This window comes from Odocoileus virginianus, chromosome 12 (genome assembly GCF_023699985.2).
Source record: "Odocoileus virginianus isolate 20LAN1187 ecotype Illinois chromosome 12, Ovbor_1.2, whole genome shotgun sequence".
Classification (NCBI taxonomy): Eukaryota; Metazoa; Chordata; class Mammalia; order Artiodactyla; family Cervidae; genus Odocoileus; species Odocoileus virginianus.
The window spans coordinates 49509982-49534084 of NC_069685.1; the positions used below are offsets into that span (position 1 = coordinate 49509982).

Consider the following 24103-nt stretch of genomic DNA (forward strand, 5'->3'; position numbering starts at 1 on the left):
GTTTTTCCCTTGAAGACTCCCTGGGTAGAGAGCATATGTTAAATATTTTGAAAGAGCTTGGGAAATGTCTGTTACACTAAAGATGAATTTACTTGTTAAAACACAGGCTATAAAAGCTGAGTTAGAGATTGTTCAATGCCCTGTTTTATAAAGTATACTTTGAATCTTACATAAAAGTGTTAGAAAATCAGTCCTTTGTTTTCATGTTGATGGAAGTGGAAATCAGGTGAAACTGGGTTAGAGCTGATGATGCAGGTAAAAGGCCCTTGGCAAATTAGCTTTCGTTGATACTGAAGAAAAATTCCTAAGATCTTATTAGAGCCCTAAGGATCTTGAGATTTCATTAGAGTCCTAAGAATAGTGAAGGGGTACAGTGGTTGACTATTCCTGGATGTAACTTAGGAGGTCAGAGTTGTAGTTTTCCGTGTTTCTTAGAAGATTCTTTTCAGGTGGCAGTTTGAATTTTTTTGTCTGCTTTCTTTTCTGCATGTTTCTTTTTTTTTTTTCCTGCACCAGGCACCCAACCCAACTGGGAACCAGGCACCCAACCCAACTGGCCCTCAGTCTTCTCAGTCCACCCAAATAGGGGAGACCAGGTCTCACAGACTGTGACCCACACAGTCAGCCACTGCTAGTAGGTCACAGAGACAGGGATGGGGGAGAGGTTCACTACTGCCTCAAGGCCTGGTGGAGGGCCTTAATCAGGGCTCTGGAGCAGGACATAGTCCCCAGTCTGTTCCCTGGGCCCTCCAGCTCACCTGCTGGCCAGATGCTGGGTGAGCTTGAGGGCCTCCAGGAGAAGGCCTGAATCTGCCTGTTGCTTCACTATCTACCTGATGGTCTCTGCACCACTAACCCTTAGCTGAATCACTTACCTAATGGTCCCTCATTGACTGTTACTTGTGGGCAAGGTCCACCGTGGCACTGACCAATAGCTGAGCAGGACAACTACCGGTTGCTCATTCACCGTGGCTTGTGGGCCGCGCCCACTGGGGAACCGGACCAATGGCTGAGCAAGACCCGTTGCCTGGTAACGGGTGTGGAGTAATGAGGCCCATCAGCGGCTGCCTGCTGGGGGATGTGCCCATCCTGCTCTGTTACACTACCTCACGGAAAACTGCCTGGAAGGGGGGTGGAATGGATCGTTTGGGATCATCAGAGAAGGTCATTCATTGAATCCACTTCACTTTCCCACGCTGCTCACAACAAATGGGTCCATGCGGGGTTTCAAACACTGTGGGCTGTTCTCGATATGTACTGTTCACAGCATCTAAAATAGAGCATGCCTATGGCTAAGCAACCCACGCCAGTATTCTTGCCTGGGAAATCGCATGGACAGAGGAGCCTGGTGGGCTATAGTTCATGGGGTTGCAGTAGGTCCACGACTGAGCGACTAACACTTTCACTTTCATGCATACTTTATAATGGGGCTTCCCTGGTGGCTCAGCAGTAAAGAATCCTCCTGCCAATACCAGAGATGCAGGTTCAGCCCTGTGTTGGGAAGATCCCTTGTAGAAGGAAATGGCAACTCACTCCAGTATTCTTACCTGGGCAATCTCAGACAGAAGAGCCTGGCAGACTACAGTCCATGAAGTCGCAAGGGTTGGACGTGACTTAGTGACTAAACCACCCCCACCACCATGGCTACTTTACACAGCACTGAAGTGATGTTTGCATACAGAGTAATTAAAAGGTAGGGAAGCATTTAAAATATGTTCCAGGTTTTCAGAGAAGTAGCGAATCACTAATCAGCATGTTATCCTAAAGCTTTGCAGCTGTGTTAAGGCCTCTAGGTAGCCATGTTTTAACTTCCCACTTGGAGGGAAACAGCTGCCTTAAGAGAGCTTCATATAACCTCTAAATACTCAAGAATTAGGAAATATGGTTCCATTGCAGAAATAAGGTGAGCCTGGGCTCATCATGTGACCATTGGTTAAGGATTTAATTTGGAGTGCAGTATATTTATATGTATTTAAACAGTACTTTCTGTTTCTGTTCTCGGTCTCACACATGCAATTGGTTGGCCAAATGCAACCTTTGAGAACCATATTACTTGTCCTTTTCTGCCTATACGTTTACTATTGTTACCCAATTTGATTGCAGCTTTCTTTTTACTCACAAGAGAATAATGCAGTCCTGAATAAAGTCTGAAATTGATCCTAGTCTGGTCCCATATTACTGCTGCTGGTTGAACAGTCAGAATACAGATTCAGAAATTTTCTGTAATAAGAAGTGTGTTTGTAGTTCAATGACGTATCAAATCAGGAAAAAAAGGAAACTACTGAGTGCCCTGGAGTTCAGTTAACTGCCTAGTTGTAGTTAACTAGCTAAGCCACTTGATGAACTCCTGAGATACCACTCTGAAAAGTGGTTTGTGAAACCTATAGGTAGACTGCCAAAAAACAACTCCGTGAATTGAATTTTTTAATTTTCATTTGAAGGCAGGTAACAAGAAATAAAAGGATGTCTTTAAAAAGATTCAAAAATTAGAAAGAGATTTGATTATGATTATATAGAAGTATTACTGCAGAGATGTATGCTTGTGATTTGAAATTCCTTCAGTGAGGGATTTGATTAAAGAGACAGCTACCCTGAAAGAAACATCCTGTCAGTCAGTTTGATTGGTGATAGAGTTCAGGGTAATCCTCTGTGTGCAGTTACACACATTCTGGGTTCCATTTGGAACCCACCTTTGTACATGTCTTCAACAAAAGAAAATGATTTTCAATTTCTATAATGAGAAAGGTTCTGGCATTTTGTTTGTGAAACCAACTTTTCCTTCTCTGGAAGAAGGGAATATTTTTGCAGTTGTGAAATGAGCAACTTTTCCTATATGGCATAGTGTTTTGTTTTGACTGACAAGGGAAAAGAAAAGAGAAAAAAAAGGCTTTGGAATTTTTAGACCCTGATGCTGGGAAAGATTGAAGGCAGGAAGAGAAGGGGACAACAGAGGATGAGATGGTTGGATAGCATCACTGATTCAATAGACATGAGTTTGAGTAAACTTGGGGATGTTGGTGACGGACAGGGAGGCCGGGCATGCTGCAGTCCATGGGGTTGCAAAGAGTCAGACATGACTGAACAACTGAACTGAACTGAAATTAAATTAAATCCTTTTCACCCAGCAATTAGAACAAGAGAAATGTGAAAGATGATTTGAGAACCAAGAAGGGGAGGACGTGTGTCTGAGCTGGAGACTAGTGTGAAACAGCTTCAGTTTGAGTTGGAGAGTCAGCCAGTAAGAAAGCAGATTGAGAAGAAACACGGACTGTCCAGAAATTATCAGAACAGAACCAAAGGTTATTGGATCAGCTCAGCAGGGTGAGTCACAAGTTAAGAATTTATGGAATAAAATTATAAAAGTTAAAACAGAGCTTTTGTGTAATGTCTATCATGTATATGGTAAGAGTAATTCAGATTTTTGTTGCCTTTGTACTGATATCAACAAATGAAGTGTTCTTCACCTGTAAGAATTCCAGCTTTGAGGTGTCAGGAGCAAAGACCCTTGCCTGTCATTAGCCAGCTGTGAGATTTTGGCAATCACTTAACTTGGGAGTTTTCTCACCTTAAAAATGAAAGGGTTTGCTTAATGATTTCTGGTGTTTCTTATAGCTCTTGTTGTTGCGCTTGCTCTTCAGTGGCTAAGTTGTGTCAGACTCTTTGCAACCCCATGAACTGCAGCATGCCAGGCTTCCCTGTCCCTCACTATCTCCTGGAGTTTGCTCAAACTCATGTCCATTGAGTCAGTGGTGCCATCCAACCATCTCATCCTCTGTTAGCCCCTTCTCCTCCTGCCCTCAATCTTTCCCAGCATCAGGATCTTTTCCAGTGAGTCGGCTCTTCACATCAGGCAGCCAAAGTATTGGAGTTTCAGTTTCACCATCAGTCTTTCCAATGAATATTCAGGGTTGATTTCCTTTAGGATTGTCTGGGTTGATCTTGCAGTCCAAGGGGCTCTCAAGAGTCTTCTCCAGCACTACAATTCAAAAGCATCAGTCCTTCAGCGCTTAGCCTTCTTTATATTTCAATTCTCGCATCCATACATGACTACTGGAAAAACCATAGCTTTGATTATATGGACCTTTGCTGGCAAAGTTATGTCTCTGCTATTTAACATGCTGTCTAGGTTTGTCATGGCTTTTCTTGTAAGAAGCAAGTGTCTTTTATTTTATTTTATTTTTTTTTTCATTTATTTTTATTAGTTGGAGGCCAACCACTTTACAATATTGTAGTGGTTCCCATCACACACCGACATGAATCAGCCATGGATTTACATGTATTCCCCATCCCGATCCCCCCCCCCCCCACCTCCCTTTCTACCCGATCCTTCTGGGTCTTCCCAGTGCACCAGGCCCGAGCACTTGTATCATGTATCCAACCTGGGCTGGTGATCTGTTTCACCATAGATAATATACATGTTTTGATGCTGTTCTCTCGAAATATCCCACCCTCGCCTTCTCCCACAGAGTCCAAAAGTCTGTTCTGTACATCTGTGTCTCTTTTTCTGTTTTGCATATAGGGTTATCATTACCATCTTTCTAAATTCCATATATATGCGTTAGTATACTGTAATGGTCTTTATCTTTCTGGCTTACTTCACTCAGTATAATGGGCTCCAGTTTCATCCATCTCATTAGAACTGATTCAAATGAATTCTTTTTAATGGCTGAGTAATATTACATGGTGTATATATACCACAGCTTCCTTATCCATTCGTCTGCTGATGGGCATCTAGGTTGCTTCCATGTCCTGGCTGTTATAAACAGTGCTGCGATGAACAATGGGGTGCACGTGTCTCTTTCAGATCTGGTTTCCTTGGTGTGTATGCCCAGAAGTGGTATTGCTGGGTCATATGGCAGTTCTATTTCCAGTTTTTTAAGAAATCTCCACACTGTTTTCCATAGCAGCTGTACTAATTTGCATTCCCACCAACAGTGTAAGAGGGTTCCCTTTTCTCCACACCCTGTCCAGCATTTATTGCTTGTAGACTTTTGGATAGCAGCCATCCTGACTGGCATGTAATGGTACCTCATTGTGGTTTTGATTTGCATTTCTCTGATAATGAGTGATGTTGAGCATCTTTTCATGTGTTTGTTAGCCATCTGTATGTCTTCTTTGGAGAAATGTCTGTTTAGTTCTTTGGCCCATTTTTTGATTGGGTCATTTATTTTTCTGGAGTTGAGCTGGAGGAGTTGCTTGTATATTTTTGAGATTAATCCTTTGTCTGTTGCTTCGTTTGCTATTATTTTCTCCCAATCTGAGGGCTGTCTTTTCACCTTGAGGAAGTAAGTGTCTTTTAATTTTACGGCTGCAGTCCCTGTCCGTGGTGATTTTGGAGCTTAAGATCTTAATAAAGTCACTGTTTCCACTTTTTCCCCATCTATTTGCCATAAAGTGATGACACCAGATGCCATAATCTTAGTTTTTTTTTTTCTTTTTTAAAAAGTTATTTATTTTTTAATTGAAGGATAATTGCTTTACAAAATTTTGTTGTTTTCTGGTCAAACCTCAACATGGATCAGCCATAGATCTTAGTTTTTTGAATGTTGAGTTTAAACCAGCTTTTTCACTCTCCTCTTTCACCCTCATCAAGAGGTTTTTTAGTTCCTCTTGACTTTCTGCCATTAGAGTGGTATCATCTGCGTATCTTTCAAAGTACATGATTCATCAAAATAAATAAATAAAAGTACATGATTCTTTTACCTAGAGAAAATCTTTCACTGATAAATTTCTGTTAATACTTTTAGCTCAAATATTAAAACAGTGCCATCTTTAAAAGGAAAAGCTTGGGGGGAAATTTCCAGAGCAAATGATTTTCATTGATGTTACATTTTTGACTGTATCAATACATTTCTTCATATTATTTAAACATGAAAGGAGGTATGTATATCTATATTTAAATTTTGTTCTCGTTATTGCCACATTAAGTTAAAGTTCTTTTTTGTAGCTTTTTAAGGTGGTGTCATGGAAGTATTAATTAACCAAAGTCAAGACTATAAAATCATTGCAGTTAAGGAGTTTGAGGGTTGAGTAGGTGGAAATCTAGTTTAAATACAGAACATACCTTTTACAAATGCAGAAACATTATTCATACCCTGGTCTCTAAATGTACTTACTTTTGAAAATTAAGAACTGGATTTATCTTTGTACCTCAGCCCTTCTTATGTGTTAAAATGAGTTTAGTTACCAGAGGAAAAAAGAACATCTACTCTGATCTCATCCCTAAGCACAAATGATCTCAGGAGAGCACTGCTCTTGTCTGCATGGTTAGTGTTTGGTGCTTAGGTCTCTGGGAAAGGCTTAGCTACAGCAGCATGTGAAGTTATTTCACTATATTGTGTCCCAGTTGCTTCCTATAGGAGCCCTGAGACGGGTCAGAACCGTTGTGCCTTACCAGGAAGTGCGAAGTAAATGCTCCCACTAGAGAAAAGAGGAAGAAGAAGAGGTATAGAAGGAGAGAGTAGAACCAGGGGGCCAGGGGAGATGAGGGGCAGTGGAGAGACAGGAGAGAGATGGGAAAAACTTGAAAAATAGCTAGTTGCAGGAGGTATTGAATGTATGTGAAGGTGAGAATTCAGTTGGTAGGTGGAGCTAAAGATCTCTGGTTTCTTTCTCCTCTGGGGAATCAAATCACCATTTGATTGGCTGGAAAGGAGAAGCTGGACAGTTCTTCAAGAAGTCATTATAGGGCCAGCTCAGTAGCTTTTCTGACTCAATTCTAAAACCTTTTTTCAGCAGTTGAGAAGGATATCTTTATCCTTGTAAGACTTTATAGATTTTAAGTCTTCGTTGACCATTCATGACAGATTAACCAGATAGGCCTGGCTAGGTTGACTGATTTGCTCAAAAACACTTATTTAATACTTTATTTTTATTATTACAACAGTCTCTTTGTCTTTTTAAAAAACTTTTTAAAGGCTCAGACAGGCTCCTCTGTCCATGGGATTCTCCAGGCAAGAATACTGGAGCGGATAGCCATGCCCTCCTCCAGGGGATCTTCTTGACTGAGGAATCAAACCCTACTCTTCTGTATCTACTATAGGCAGATTCTTTACCACTGCGCCACTGGGGAAGGCCAGTTCTCCTCCATTTAATACCTTTTCTGAATAAATGTTTCTTATGGAGGCTTATGAAAGGAATACAACCAACCAGAACAACTTAGGAGGAAATTATTTCTTGGGAGTTAAGTGTCTGTTACAAAATGATGTAAGCAGAAGCTGACTCAACTCTGCTTTCTGATCTGGTGAAATATAGGTGGCCTAGAGAGATGGAGTAAGAAAACAAATACTAGCGTGACATAGCAAGAGCACTCTTATCTCTTTACCACTCTGGAATGGAAGTAGTGGTATTTATTCTTTATTTGACACATGGGGAAACTGAGCATCAGAAGTTTAGTGACATTGCCCAAGGCTTAACCACTGATTCAAGAGTGGTTTTTGTATATTTTCAAGAATGGGTGGTCAGTCAGAAAGAAGAACCTCACATTTATTTCCATCTTATTGGCTTATTTTTTAGTTGCTTTTGCTGAATGTTATTGTTTTGGATACTCTTTAACTTCCAAGTCACTGAGTAAAGTGATTCCAGAGGTTTGGAGTCCACTTTCAGCAGTTTGTTATATCAGGGGTGTGCTGGGAAGACAAAGAAGGATTTGTTGAGAGGCTCACTTCAGCTAGAAAAGAAAAGTAGCTTTTGCATATTGGAGTGCCCTTCTGTGAAGACAGCATTTCCAGCTTTTTCCAGATTGGTACTGTTGCTCCTTAGTAGGTTAAAAACATTATTTGAACCTGCTCTTAATTATTTAGGGGCTTCCCTAGTGGCTCAGATGGTAAAGCGTCTGCCTGCAATGCTAGAAACCCGGGTTTGATCCCTGGGTTGGGAAGATCCCCTGGAGAAGGAAATGGCAACCCACTCCAGTACTCTTGCCTGGAAAATCGCATGGATGGAGGAGCCTGGTAGGCTACAGTCCATGGGTCTCAAAGAGTCAGACACAACTGAGCGACTTCACTTACTCTCTTTAATTATTTACCCAGAGAGAGCCATGCCTGATTCAGGAGTCCTCAGGTGGTTCTGTTAGTATCATGTTCTGATTATCTTTTTCAAAAGAGGAGAGCTTGAGGTTCTAACATATTAGGTCTAAATTTGGGGAATTGCAAGTTCCAAGATTCAGATGAGTCACTGTGGGAGTAGATCTTCTTAATGCTGCTAGATATGACTTAATACAATGGCAGTGGGCTTTTTTTTTTTTTTACATTGAAATCTGAATTCCATTGGTCCCTGTAGGCAGCTTAGTATATTGCATTGGAGCAATGAAAACAGAATTAAATGAGTTGCCCCTGCCTGGTGTGGGGTGAGGCCTCTAATTTTTATACCTGCCACATGGATCACAGGTGATAGGTTGGGATTTACTGGCATAGAAAAAAAATTGACTGCAAATTACACACTCTTTTGTTATTATGCTGCCTGACCCATAGTTCTGGTCCCTGAATATTGTTGCCTTGAAAACTAAAGTATCTGTAACCAGTGAGTAAACATAATCAGCAGAAAAGCTGGTAATATTTGTTTTGACTCTGATAGCATCTCTCCATTGCTCTTCATTGGTGTCCAGGACAGTGATACAGTACTATCATGTATTTTTAGAACTGAAAAATAATCTCTAGTCTAGCTGAACCAGGCCAGAAAATGTTGGTAAAATGTTTTTCAGAGGTTCTGCAAATTTGATTGTGTTTTTAAATATTTGTTACACTTTGAAGAGCCATTACCAAAAAACATCCTATGTTCTCTTGAGATGAATGCTAGTTTAAACAGGTGAAAGACCATTGGTGCCGCAGGCTGTGCTGCCAGTCCACCTTGCCTCTGTGCCCTCTCTGTTAACTAAACAGTGTGACGCTGTTGTAACCTGAGCTGTGTAAAGTCTGGTGACATTGGTAACTTCTTCACTGGGTGAACTTAAAAATTTATGTTCAGTATTTTAAAATCAGGGCTATCCAATTAAAATAAATTTGTATTAAAAAAATAAAATCAGAGCTAAGCTAAATCCACAAATACATCAATACCGAGTAAAGTTACCAGTATCATCCTTGTCCTCCAATTTCAAATAATTTTTAGAAGGCCTAAAATTGAGGGCGGGAGGAGAAGGGGAAGACAGAGGATGAGATGGTTGGATGGCATCACTGACTCAATGGACATGAGTTTGGGTAAACTCCGGGAGTTGGTGATGGACAGGGAGGCCTGGTGTACTGCGGTTCATGGGATCGCAAAGAGTCGGACACGACTGAGCAACTGAACTGAATTGAACTGAATTATTTTTAATGAGTTTATAAATCTTATATAGTTAAACTTATAAATATTTAATAGTAATAAAAGATAACCTTTATCTATATATGTTTATTGAGACTTCTTATAAGATTACACATGTAAAAGTATATGAGTTGGGAAAAAACCTCACCAGACATAAACTGGAAAGCCATTAGTTTAGATCAGTAGTTCTCGAACTATAGTCTGAGGAATCATAGGTCTCCAAGAGGTGCCTCAGAATAGTTATAAAGTAGTACAATTCAGTTATTCTTAGCAAATTTATAGAATTGTGCCACCATCACTGTGAACCACTTTAAAAAAAATTCTATCTCCTGCCCTCCCTGCAAAGATTCCCTGGTGACCTTTTGCAGTCAGGTTTTAATCCCCATCCTCAGCCCCAGACAAACATTGATCTGCTTTTGATCTGTATTGATGTCTTTCTTGGATATTTTGTATAAGTAGAATTGGATAACACAGAGTTTTTTGTGTGTCTCACTTCTTTAGCATAATGTTTGTGAGGTTCACTTACATTGTAGCATATATCAATATATCATATATCAATAGTTCCTTTTTATTGCTGAATATATCCTGATGTGTGGATGTAGTGCATCTTGTTTATCATTTCACCAGTTGATGGATTATATAGTTTTCGACTATTATGAATTATGCTGCTATGAACATGAACTTGATTCATGTACAAGTCTTTGTGTGGACGTGTGTAACTTTTTAAGAAACTGCCAAACTGCTTTTCAAAGAAGCAAGTATCATTTTGCATTTCCATGAGCAATCTCTGAGAGTTCCAGTTTCAACAAAAAAGGACCCTTTTTAATATTAAAAAAATATGGTGTATTCTCACATGATGATAGATGTCATTCTAGTATCTGCAGGATGATAAAAAAGAACAAAAATGACAGGGAATTATAATATTCCTAGAAGGATTTATATTCTGTAATCACAACAGCATTTAATGACTTGACGCAGTTAGTCTATAGGCTGTACTTGTGTGCACTCTTATAGCAATTCAGTGGCCCACAGGGATCATGGTTGGAAGCTACTGGTCCAGATGATGTGTTTATAAATAAATATAAGCCATCTTTTAATCATCTTCTATAAAATAGATACCTACTTCATAAAGTTGTTTAGAAACCAAAGCATTTGGCCCATACTAGGTGCTCAATTATTGACAGCTGTTACTACTAGGAATTAGTGTGACTTTAAATAGCAGGAGACCTGGGTTCAATCCCTGGGTTGGGAAGATCCCTTGGAGAAGGGAAAGGCTACCCACACCAGTATTCTGGCCTGGAGAATGCCATGGACTGTATAGTCCATGGGGTTGCAAAGGTTCGGACATGACTGAGTGACTCACTTTCACTCTTGGAGCCATACAGGTGAGAATTCTAACTTTTATGAACCAGGTTAAACTAATAGCAGTCTCTTCTTTATTCAAACTGACTTGGAATAGAGACTAATTGGATTTTTGGAAACACCTCTTTTCCATACTTCTTGCTGACTTCAAAATGTTACTTGTATCTATCCATTTTGTTTGATTTCATCTTTTTTGAATTGGAAATCCCTCTTCCCCACCCTCAAATTTATCAAAGCCCCTTAGCAAATGTTGTTCCTGTTTTCTACAGCTGTAGTTCTCATCTCTGATGTGTACAAGAATCACCTGGGTAGTTCTTGCACTGAATACTGATTCCTGGGTCCCACCCCCAGAGAGTCTCATTTAACTGCTCTGTGATCTGAACATCAGCATCTTTTTTTAAAAGGCGGGTGATTATAATGTATGGCCAAGGATGAGAATTATTATTCTAATATGAAACAGGATTGGTGACAGTGTTCTTGCCTACTTGAGTATCAACAGTCAGTGTTAACAAGTATCTTAATGCCTTCATCATAAAGACATTAAGCAAAATAGAGTCTCTGGGATGCCCTGTTAGAATGACATGAAGCCTCTGGAGGAATCTCTCAGGTAAGCCTTTCTTCCACCTAAGTGGTACAGTCAGTATCTGAAAGGAGTTTGTGTGTAATGAAAACAAAAACTTTAAGCTTTGCTGAAGTCAGGGCATGTTTCATTCATCATCGCTTTTTCTAGGAGGCAACATGACATAGTGAAATGGATTCAGGTTTTGGTACTAGATGAATCTGGGTTTATTTTGTATCTGTAGATTATTATGTTAAGTGAGATACAGAGTTTGCAATTGCAAATTTTTCTCATGTGGAAAAAAATAGGGATTATGAAAAACACAACAGGAATCATACTATACACCGTACAGGGTTGTTAGCATTGTAGACTATATATAAAATCCTTAGCAAATTTTCTGGCTTAGTAAGTAGCAGTTGTATTGTATACACCATCCCTCCTCATTCTAAAGACTGTCTTCGACTTGTTTGTATCTCCAGTGCCAATCACAGTGCCCTAACGATCAGAAGGTTATAAAATTTGATGATGATATAGAAAATCTGATTTCTTTTTTTTTTTAATCAATTACTCATAGGTAAATAATAGAGTTGTGGCATTATAAAATTAGAGCTCAGCAAGTAAATGTTGCTACACATTATTTAATAGCAGTATCCATTCTTTTTTTTAATGAGATTCATGGTCAAAGTCATGCCGTGTCATACAATCCAGGGAAAAAAATAGTAGCACCTCAGTATTTAGCAAGTGATGCTTTAGTGGCTCTAGTAAGAATGATATAAACAAGAGATATGGTTGCAAGGGAAGGGACAATTGTAAAAATAGACAAGAACTTAATATCAGAAAAATCAAGAGTTAAAAAGGTTAGGACAAAAAGAAAAAAAAAGGTTAGGACAGATACACAAGCCAGAATCAGAACATATTAGACAAATGCAGTTCATCGTGTATTTTTTTCCTAGCTCTGACTTCAGAAGACCTAGAAGCAATGAAATACTAGTAGTAATAAGTACCCCTAATGCACAGAGTTTTACTTCCTAAATATCATTCTTGACTAAAAGGGACCAGGGCTCCTTGGAGAAATTACTAATTCCAAGTTTGTAGTAGGAACTTAGGCTGAGTCTGAAACATCATTTTGTGCTAGAAGCAAGAAAGTTTTCAAAACTTACTGGAATAATTATGTGTGTACATCAGTTTAGCAGCAAGATCTTTCTTGACCCACCTTTTCATTTAATGAAAATGAAAACAAAAATAAATAGGACGTAATTAAACTTAAAAGCTTTTGCACACCAAAGGAAACCATAAGCAAGACGAAAAGACATAAGGAAACCATAAGCAAGACAATCCTTAGAATGGGAGAAAGTATTTTCAAATGAAGCAGCTGTCAATGAATTCATCTCCAGAATACACAAACAGCTCATATAGCTCAATATAAAAAAAAATAAAAATAAAAAAAAAAAAGGCAGAGACATAAATAGACACTTCTTCAAAGAAGACATACAGATGGCCAACAAACACGTGAAAAGATGCTCAACATCACTAATTATGAGAGAACTTCAAATCAAAACAACAATGAGGTATCTATCACGTTATGCCCGTTGAAATGGCCATTATTAAAAAAATCTAAAAACAGTAAATTCTGGAGAGGGTGTGGAGAAAAGGGAACCCTCTTGCACTTTTTGTGGGGATGTAAATTGATACAGCTACTATGGAGAAAACTATGAAGGTTCCTTTAAAAACTAAAAATAGAACTACCATATGAGCCAACAATCTTGCTACTGGGCATATATCCAGAGAAAACCATAATTCCAAAAGACACATGCAATCCAATGTTCATTGCAGCACTACTCACAATAGCCAAAACATGGAAGCAACCTAAATGTCCATCAACAGATGAATGGATGAAGAAGATGGTACATATATACAATGGAGTATTCAGTTCAGTTCAGTTCAGTCACTCAGTCGTGTCCGACTCTTTGCGACCCCATGAATCACAGCATGCCAGGCCTCCCTGTCCATAACCAACTCCCGGAGTTTACTCAAACTCATGTCCATCGAGTCAGTGATGCAATCCAGCCATCTCATCCTCTGTCATCCCCTTCTCCTCCTGCCCCCAATCCCTCCCAGCATCAGGGTCTTTTTCAATGAGTCAACTCTTCCCATGAGGTGGCCAAAGTATTGGGAGTTTCAGCTTCAGCATCAGTCCTTCCAATGAACACCCAGGACTGAACTCCTTTAGGATGGACTGGTTGCATCCATGGATGCAGTCCATGGACTACAGTCCAAGGGACTCTCAAGAGTCTTCTCCAACACCATAATTCAAAAGCATCAATTTTTTGGCACTCAGCTTTCTTCACAGTCCAATTCTCACATCCATACATGACCAATGGAAAAACCATAGCCTTGACTAGACGGACCTTTGTTGGCAAAGTAATGTCTCTGCTTTTTAATATGCTATCTAGATTGGTCATAACTCTCCTTCCAAGGAATAAGCGTCTTTTAATTTCATGGCTGCAATCACCATCTGCAGTGATTTTGGAGCCCAAAAAATAAAGTCTGACACTGCTTCCACTGTTTCCCCATCTATGAAGTGATGGGACCAGATGCCATGATCTTAGTTTTCTGAATGTTGAGCTTTAAGCCAACTTTTTCACTCTCCTCTTTCACTTTCATCAAGAGGCTTTTTAGTTCCTCTTCACTCTCTGCCGTAAGGGTGGTGGGTGTCATCTGAGGTTATTGATATTTCTCCCGGCAATCTTGATTCCAGCTTGTGCTTCTTCCAGCCCAGCGTTTCTCATGATGTACTCTGCATATAAGTTAAATAAGCAGGGTGACAATATACAGCCTTGACGTACTCCTTTTCCTATTCGGAACCAGTCTGTGGTTCCATGTCCATTTCTAACTGTTGCTTCCTGACCTGCATACAGGTTTCTTAAGAGGCAGGTCAAGTGGTCTGGTATTCCCATCTCTTTCAGAATTTTCTACAGTTTATTGTGATCCACACAGTTGAAGGCTTTGGCGTAGTCAATAAAGCAGAAATAGATGCTTTTCTGGAACCCTCTTGCTTTTTTGATGATCTAGCGGATATTGGCAATTTGATCTCTGGTTCCTCGGCCTTTTCTAAATCCAGCTTGAACATCTGGAAGTTCTCAGTTCAAGTATTGCTGAAGCCTGGCTTGGAGAATTTTGAGCATTACTTTACTAGCATGTGAGATGAGGGCAATTGTGCAGTAGTTTGAGCATTCTTTGGGATTGCATTTCTTAGGGATTGGAATGAAAACTGACCTTTTCCAGTCCTTTGGCCACTGCTGAGTTTTCCAAATTTGCTGGCATATTGAGTGCAGCACTTCCACAGCAGCATCATTTAGCATTTAAAATAGCTCAACTGGAATTCCATCACATCCACTAGCTTTGTCCGTAGTGATGCTTTCTAAGGCCCATTTGACTTCACATTCCAGGATGTCTGGCTCTAGGTCAGTGATCACACCATTGTGATTATCTGGGTCGTGAAGATCTTTTTTGTACAGTTCTTCTGTGTATTCTTGCCACCTCTTCTTAATATCTTCTGCTTCTGTTAGGTCCATACCATTTCGGTCCTTTATCAAACCCATCTTTGCCTGAAATGTTCCCTCTAATTTTCTTGAAGAGATCTCTAGTCTTTCCCATTCTGTTGTTTCCCTCTATTTCTTTGCATTGATTGCTGAGGAAGGCTTTCTTATCTCTCCTTGCTATTCTTTGGAACTCTGCATTCAAATGGGAATATCTTTCCTTTTCTCCTTTGCTTTTCGCTTCTCTTCTTTTCACAGCTATTTTAAGGCCTCCTCAGACAACCATTTTGCCTTTTTGCATTTCTTTTCTATGGGGATCGTCTTGATCCCTGTCTCCTGTACAATGTCACGAACCTGAGTCCAGGGACTCAAGTCCTAATTAAAGTCTCGAAAGATGGGTCCCCAAAGGCTCAACTCCAGCCCACATGGAAGGGCCCCAATCCTGTAATACTTTCTACCCCCACAGCAGTCAAGGTACCAGGACATGACTCCTGGATTCACTACTCATGAGTCAAGCCGTGGAAGAAAACAGAAGAGGACACTCAGTACACCCGTGAGCCCCTGGGAGCTCTCAGATACCTATTCCGAACTACAAATGAGTGCCATTCTATTTTTTTTTTTTTTTTTTTTTTTTTTATTATGAGGTCAGTTTATGGATTACAGCATGGGACAGACTGGGAGGGGGCCACGGCCTACCTACAGTGATAAGCTTCCCAGGAACAGACCAACAGACAGAAGTAGCCCAGACAGACAGACAGAGGAACAGGGAAACAAAGCCAAATGGGGAAGAAGTCTTGGCTCAGCCTCAGCAGCTGTGTCTGGGCTCCAGAGCCAGCCTGCCCTGGGGACCTAGAGGATGAACAGGCTGCAGGGCTTAAGATCCTATAGGGCTCCCTCTCCTCACTCCTTTCTATACCTTCACCAGCAGGCTGGGACCCTTGGCAGGTGGTGTTTCTGGGGCTGGGGAATGGCTGGTCTGGAGGGGGTGGGCAGACGGTCAAGGCTCTTGGAGGCTCCCTGGGAAGATGGAGGCCTGGGTAGTATGGGGACAGTAGCAGCACTGGGGGGATTCCAGCCAGGCACTAGGCACCTGGGGTGGGGCACTGCTCAGCAGCTCCCCTGTACCTAGGGCAGGCCCCCCATCCTGCCCACCACACCAACATGGTGCAATAAATAAAGTTTCAAGTAGTAAGTTGGTGTCAGGCAGGAGATCTGGGGGCTGGCAGACAGGCAGGGGCTTAATTAAGAGAAGCCCCTATCGGCCCACCGAGTCCTCTCAGTGAGCTCCAGCCGTATTAAGTCTGTCTGTGTGCACTGGAGTGGGGACCTGGCCCCTGTGTCCATGTAGGCACCCCCTGCAGGGGCTCAGCCCCTCAGACCAGTGCCAACGCCTGCTCAGTGGGACAGAAGCAGGGCAGCATGGTGCCTACAGCATCCACAGTGGCGGCCAGGTGCTCGTCCTGAGCCTGGGGCCCACAGAGCTGCATGAAGTCTGCCGGGCGCAGCAAGTATTCAAGGTTGTGCCCGGAGAAGCCTCGGCAGGCCAAGATCTGTGTAGCGATGGCCTCGTCGGGGGCAGGACCCAGGTAGCCAGGGTTCTGCGGGGTGGCCACATAGGCCAACGCCTTGAGTGGCTGGTCAGGGGTATCTTAAGGGTAGAAGGTGACCTCCTTGGTATCGTAGCCGCCGAGCACCGCCTCCCTGCACGTTTAGGTACTTCAGGGCCTCGCTCACCTGCTCGCCTTGCACCTGGTATGCCACACCCCAAGTGCAGCCCTCACGATCTTCAAGGAGGGTCACCACACGACCAGGCATCTTGTCACTGCCGCGATGGAAGGTGTCTCCCTGCCAGAAGCGGCGGCTGTAGCCGCGCACGAAGCCCACACGGCTGTCGCTGTAGACGAAGTCGGGCCTCCACACCAGGGAGCCGTACCCAAAAATCCACAACGCTTGGGGGTCGTCGTCCTCGGAGAGGGGTTGTGAGGAGGGCGGAGAGGCGCGAGGGGACTTCTGGGCTGCAGGCTCCTGCTTCATGGTGCCGGGCACAGGGACGGGCCCGGGCGGCCTCCGGGGCTGGTCTCCGGCGCGGGCACGGAAGGACCGACCGACGCGCACACCTGGCCTGGCACCACTTGGTCGCTCCAATGAGTGCCATTCTAATGAACACCCCCAAAATTAAGTTTCTAGGCATAAGATTTCTCAGGACAGCTCTAAAGAGCCAGCACAGCTTGGCAGAGGTTGTACTCCACAACAGACAGGAGATAGATCTCCTGATCCATTGACAAGGAGGGACTTGAGTCATCTTGAATGAGACATGTTGTTTCTAGGTAAATACCTCCAGTGAAGTCAAATAAAGTCTCACAGTCCTCAAGAAAAGCATTCAGATCCTACAGGACCTCAAATAACAAGCTGGAGAGTTCTCGGAGTGGCTACAGTCTCTCTTGGGGGATCCTCCTGGCGATGGGAAATTTGGAGTTGGCTAATGCCCCACGTCCAAGGGCAGAGAAGCCCCAGTAAGACGGTAGGCGCTGAAGCAGCGGCTGTGAGGTGCTGGAGACTGTGAGGAGATACTCCACGTCCAAGGGCAAAGGAGAGGCCCCAGCTAGACAAGGGCAGACAGACTGAAAACCACAATGACAGAAAACAGCCAATCTGATCACATGGATCACAGCACATGAATCACATGCATCACCATCTGCAGTGATTTTGGAGCCCCCCAAAATAAAGTCTGTCACTGTTTGCCTTGTTTCCCCAGCTATTTGCCATGAAGTGATGGGACTGAAGCCATGATCTTAGTTTTTTGAACACTGAGTTTTAAGCCAGCTTTTTCAGTCTTCTCTTTCACTTTTATCAAGAGGCTCTTTAGTTCCTCTTCACTTTCTGCCATAAGAGTGGTGTCATCTGCATATCTGAGGTTATTGATATTTCTCCCAGAAATCTTGATTCCAGCTTGTGCTTCATCTAGCCCGGCATTTCGCATGATGTACTCTGTATATAAGTTAAATAAGCAGGGTGACAATATTCAGCCTTGACGTTCTCCTTTCCTGACTTGGAACCAATCTGTTTTTCTATGTCCAGTTCTAACTGTTGCTTCTTGACCTGCATACAGATTTCTCAAGAGGCAGGTCAGGTGATCTGGTATTCCCATCTCTTTAAGAATTTTCCACAGTTTGTTGTGATCCACACAATCAAAGGCTTTGGTGTAGTCAATAAAGCAGAAGTAGATTTTTTTCGAACTCTCGTGCTTTTTTGATGATCCAACAGATGTTGGCAATTTGATCTCTGGTTCCTCTCATGCCATTACAGTCTATGGGGTCGTAAAGAGTTGGACATGACTGAGTGCACATATACACACCACATTATTTGAAATTGTTGCCTTTTTGTATTTTTGCTCTTCCTTAGTATGTTAAGTGTATTAATGATTATGATCATTTTGACTTTACAAAGCACCTTCTCTTCCCCTTAGGAGCTGTGAGGTGACAGGTTATTTTGATTCTTTTTGATTTGGAATAATTATTTTGACATTTAAATGAGCCTCTGTCTGAATGTGCCCAAATTTTCATTTCTATCTTTTTAAACTTTCCTGCTCCTGAGAATTTTCAGGCTTATAAAACTCAGATAATTAATAATCTCCATCACTGCATCCCAGATAGACATGGGAGTTGCCAGAAAGGAAGCAGAAACAAGTTTAAATAGAATAACGCTGAGCAGTGAGATAACATGTTATACCTGAAAGCCTTCGCAGACATTAACTAATCGATTTTCCAACACATTGGAGAAGTACGAAATGGGTTTGTATTATATTTTAATGGCTGAGAAAGTGAGATATGCTTTTAATCTCTTAACTCTTCCTGATAAGTGGACATTCACAGCTTTCTTTGTTTAAAATCATAAAGACATTTTTTTGAAGCCAGGTTTACATGATAGATTTCTGTCTTTTTAAGAGGAATCTTTTAAGAGACTCATCCCTTGACCTTCCGTTTTTCTCAGAAGGAGGCAGCTGAGTCAACTTCAAAGCTTATAGATTTCATTTTCACAAAGCCAACACACTGGGCAGTTTCCAGAAGCAGTAAGCTCCTTTTGCTCCTTCACCATCCTTGGAGAAACAAGAAAATAGAACAGATGCCAACTCAGAACACAAAGTAACATCTAATTCCCCCTGAAGGATGGTCTGGTGGTGGGTAGAGTTAGTTTGTCCCATGTGTTTGAGGGCCTGAGGAGACAAAAGGCCAGATTGCTTACATGAATTGCTTATGTTCACCCAGTTAGGAAAGGAATCTAGTGATAGGTGATCCCTTTCCCAATATTTTTTGGTTCTTAACCTTTTTTCCTTCAAGACATATGTTTATTTTGCCCAGAGGTCTAGCTCTAATACCTTTCTCTTCTAGTCAAGAAAATATAGTGAGTAAATATTTTTAATTTTGTTACTACTTAAATTTTTTGAAGAAATGAAATATTTACTTCATTACTTTATTAGTAATAACAAATGATTTGCAACATATCTCACAACTAATTATGACCAAATGGTATATTCATAGTTATAACTTTACATAAGATTTTTTTTAATTAATTGTTTTCAAAATAGTAAGTGGACATTGTTATATTTTTCAGTATATTTGATATCTTCAACAAAAACAAACAAACCCAACAGTCTTCCTCTCACTTGCTTACATCAGGTATAGTTCTCTTTATTTTTTTCACTGTTGATTTTCTTTAAATCATTTTTGTCTATTGTGAGCCAAACCCTTTCTGAATCCTAGAGAAGCGGCAAGAGGTGAGCTACCCTTACGTCAAATAGCCTACAGTCAAGCACAAGTGATTGTTTTGAGGAAATAACTTGTACTGGGAAAATCACATAACCTCTCCAAAGTTCAGTTTCCTCATTTAAATAGTGGATTAATAATACCTGCTTAACAGGTATCATTATGAGAACTTAGAAATAATTCACATGATAGCATTTAATACTGGTGCAAGGTAGGCACTAAGAGACTATTCAGTTTACTTCTGGAGAACCATGCAAGACACTGTCATTAGATTATTAAGTTATAATATGAAGACTATTTAAAAAATATGAATTGAGAGACAGAAGCGAGAACTGAGAGCTAGAATTTATTAGGAAAGGATCTGTGGAGGATATGAGGTTTAAAGAGGCTCAGAGCTGAAATGATGAAGCTGTAGGTATTATCAGGGTAAGGAATGGATAGGCTCTGATTTGGAGAAAGAGTTTGGACTCCCCTACTTAAGCCTCATCAGCTTTTTATCCCAACATCGTATCTGCATTGATTCCCAAGTGATTTCACAGAAAATAATTCTGTACCCTGTGGTAAAACCCTGAGCTAATCCTTGTTAGCATTACTGCTATTTTCATGGCAACCATCAGATGATATATAATCTTAGTGAGGCAAGATGTGAGAAGTATTTTCATCAACAAATGCCCAAATTTACTGGTGGAATGTCCCATGGGAGATAACCTTATCACTTAGCTGCTGTCCCCCAAATCTAAACCCTGCTTTTATACATTTCTGTGTTTGAACATTTAGTAGGAGATATTTTTAAGAAAAAAAAAATATTGCCATGGATTTTTCTCCTGTAAGGGAATATCATTGTGCTTGAATCCTGTTTGAATAGTTTTTGGAAAATGGATATAAGTGATAAGATAAATCTGAGAGGTGGGAAAGGCTTTATATTTCATTTATAAATATTTTTGTAACTATTGATAAAATTTGTAACTACTGGTAATTAGGTATGAAGGTAAAATTGACTTGATCATTTTTTGTTGATTTTACTGAAAGATTTAAAACTAAAATTCTTAATATTTAAATATAAAAATTTCCTGCTGAAAACTGAACTCACTGTAATATGGGGGATTTTATAGAGTTTATTTTGTTTTCTGTGACATTTAAGGAATATGTTATAGAGGATTTATAAATGGACTTGGATGTGGGTAGAAGGAGAAAAAGGAGAAATCTGGGATAATTCCTTTGTGTGGGGCTAAAACTCCTAAGAAGAGTTGCCATTTCCTAAAGAAAGGAAGAGGCAGGAGAAACATGTTTGGGTGGAGGTCCCAGAACCAAGAGTTAAGCTTTTGTACATGTTGAGATGCACATCAGCTATCCACCTGAACTTGTTGAGTAGGTAGTTGGAGGAGCCAGAAGTCAGAGCTGGAGATAAATTACAAAAGCAGTCTGAAAGCATTCAGGAAGAAGTGCCCACTGGAGACCTGGTTGTTGCTGGTAAACATAACCAAGGTAGTTATGAGGAGTCTTTTCCCATAGGTGTGGTTTTGGAGTGGCATTTTCATTGGCTTTTGGATCAGACCTATATTTGAATACTAGCTCTATCATTTACTAATTAAGTGACCTCAACCATGTGAGTTAATCTCATTTAGCTTCACTTTCTTCACCTATAAAACAGATTAACAGGACATATCCCATAGCATTGTAGAGATAAAATGAAATAACGTATGTTTCTTAGAGCAGTGGTTGGATGTGGTAAGTTGCTTTAAAAACATTCATTATCTTCTTTTTCTTCAGATTTAGTTTGTTGCATTCAGTCCAAACTAACAAAACATGTGCTTCTCTTCCAAAATAAGATAAACCTAAAGTCTACTCTCACATATACTTTTGGAGGTGCCTACTTAATGATAAGCTCCAAAAAGGATTTGATTCAAATCTATTTCCTATCAATCAATAATGACCTCATAAAGGACTTTTGTGCAGATCCCCTGCAACTTGGCCTCAGTTAGGGCTGTCATTCTCTCCATCAATCTCTGTGCCAAATTTTCTTGGCTCTTTAAAATCAACCTGCCTTCCTTTACATTTAATCTTTTGGGCTTTCTCTGCCAATGACTTGAACATCAGATCTTCAATTCAGTTGATCTTTGAGGTTATTAGAGCTATGATAGTGATGGAGACAGCAAAGCAGCAGAACAGTTGGCACATACAGTACTTAACTGTGCACCAGACGCTCTTCTCAGTACTTTATATAGATTAGTTTATTTCACCCTCACAGCAGGCTTTTGAGGTAGCTATCACTTTATCTTCATTTTACAAGTGAGGAAACTAAGGCACAAAGAGTTGTGTAGTTTTGCCTGAGGTTACACAATGCAGTAACTGGGAGAGAAGAAAGACTGTGCTCTTTTCAGAGGCTGAGTTTGGAAGACAGTTTTCCCACAAGAATGGAGTCTTTTTCATCTCTGTATCCTTAATTAAAAGTATAGAAAGCAAATGTTCCATCCATGTTGGAGTTAGTGCAAAGTGCCAGCACATCAAATGAACACAGAGGATTGTGTCATTTTGTTTTATTTTGTTTTGTTTTAAAAAAAAGGAGTGGGGAGACCAAGTGAATCAAAAGCTCTGATTGTGAATACAGTATATTGGCAACATCTGGGGCCTGTTTTATTTTATGAGTCCTCATAGGACATTTAAAAATAACAATTAAAAAACCTATTCTGACTTCTGAAATATTTTTTATTTAACTAGCAGTAGGGATCTGACATTGAATAATGATCCTACTCCAGAAACAAAAGCAGATTAACATTTGTCCTTTTTTTTTCAATTAAAAGTCTGTGCTGCCAGGTTTGCTGGTCTTTGATACTGAAGGATTACTGTTTGTGATGTGATTAAAAGATGATAATAAAACTAGTATTGTGCTCTAATTTTAAAGTTAGCTCAGATAAAATTAGACATGACCCCTAAGGGTAGTTTTTCACAGATCCATATAAACAGGCATTCCCTTCCATGAATAATAAACATTGTTAATGACATTGGACTTTCCTCATTCCAGGGGATGAGTTTTTAGCATATCTGAAAGTCATTCACTATGTGGCTGTTTGTCTAAAAGAAGAAAAATAGTATTAAAGTGGGAGGAAACTGAAAATGGGAGTCAAGCACCAACCAGCTGTGTGATCTTAGACAGGACCTTACTTTCACTCATTCAAATGATATTATAGGCCTATACAAGGTCATGCTTGGGTTCCCACTGGTGTGCACAGTTGTGTATCAGTTTAGCACACATGTTGGGTCATAGATTCTTTTATTCTGGTTTGTTTGTCTGTGGTGCTCACCATACCCCACTAGCAGTTTTCTCACCCTGGCCTCCTAGTTTTAGGGGCCCTTCTTCCCCAGGCCCATCCAACTATCTCTGCTTAAGGAAATCTTTCCTACCAAGATTCAACCCAAACCCCATCTTCTGTCGAAGTCTTCAATAATCACACCAGCTTCTCTTAGCTGCTTTCACCAATTTTCAGTTCAAGGTCAACCATACACTGCAGCCCAAGATTAACTGCATGTGCTGAAACCCTAATATATTTGTGACTCCATGCGACTCAGTCTGTCCAAGACATTAAGTACAATTTAACTTTCAACCTAGATTTCTCCCTGACAATATGTGTTGACTCTTTTCTTTCTTCCACTTTACTTTCAATATGTTTTGCTCTTCTGTAAGTCTTTGTTCTGATTTTTTTTTAAAATCTTTTTCTCCAGGTCCAACTTTCTCTGTTCCTCTCCATTGCCCCTTGTCTGTGTGGACTCACTGCCCGGAATGAAACTGACAAAAGCAAAGTATCTGTAGAGGGAAGAGGAATGAAGCTGGGAGAGGATCTAAGCAAGCAAAATGTAACATCTCTTGAGGATGCTACAGAAGGAAGAGATGTGAACACTTTGACATGAATAAATATTGTACTTCCACCATGCTGAGATCATTGGGAGAAGCTCCGAATTGGGTGAGAAACAGTCATTCACTTCCTCTAAGAAGTTACACAAAGTCTTAGCTTTGAAATATTCCAAAGCATTTTATTGTTAGGGCCCAACAGTGTGTTTTCAGGTTGGAAAAAAATCTAGTTCCACCTGTCCTCTAAAAACAGTGGTAACTAAAAAAGAAAAAAACAAAAACCAAAAAAGAGTGGTAACTGAGATGTCCTTCGGGGTCACTGAATGGTGAGATCTTAGCTATTTGGTTGTTTAGTCCCAATGCTGGGATACTGACACTATCAAATGGAGGGAGTTTTGTGTTTTGCAAACTGTATGGGGGGAGGGGGGGTGATTCAGAGCAATAGTTAAAGAAGAAGACATTCTGTCTCAGGAGCAAAAGGAAAAAAAAGTGGTCCAGCCTGTGCATAGGCTGCCGTCTTTATTTTCGTATGTGCACACACACACACACACACGCACACACACGACAGGCCACCAGCACTCCATGGCCTACCTTCAGCCCTAGTGCAGATGTTCCCACAGGGGCTGCCCCGAGGCAGTAAGGAGGTAGCCCCAAGATTCCTCAGCTTTGGAAACAGACTCACATACTTTATTCATGGCAGGACAGGCTCTCGTTGGCTGCCTGGGGCTTCTTTTTC

General features: G+C 40.8%; 1 long non-coding RNA gene and 1 pseudogene across 2 annotated transcripts; one reads left to right on the forward strand and one right to left on the reverse strand.

Moving 5' to 3' along the window:
• Positions 1-6: 6 nt before the first annotated feature.
• Positions 7-23444, forward strand: LOC110123385 (uncharacterized). 2 transcript variants are annotated; one of them, XR_011490677.1, is made up of 3 exons: positions 7-1693; positions 3126-3321; positions 23241-23444. It is a non-coding gene; the product is annotated as an uncharacterized lncRNA (long non-coding RNA). The 2 variants fall into 2 exon arrangements; XR_011490678.1 differs by having other exon boundaries at positions 7-1164.
• LOC139037777 (glutathione-specific gamma-glutamylcyclotransferase 1-like) lies at positions 15363-16904 on the reverse strand (annotated as a pseudogene).
• Positions 23445-24103: the final 659 nt, after the last annotated feature.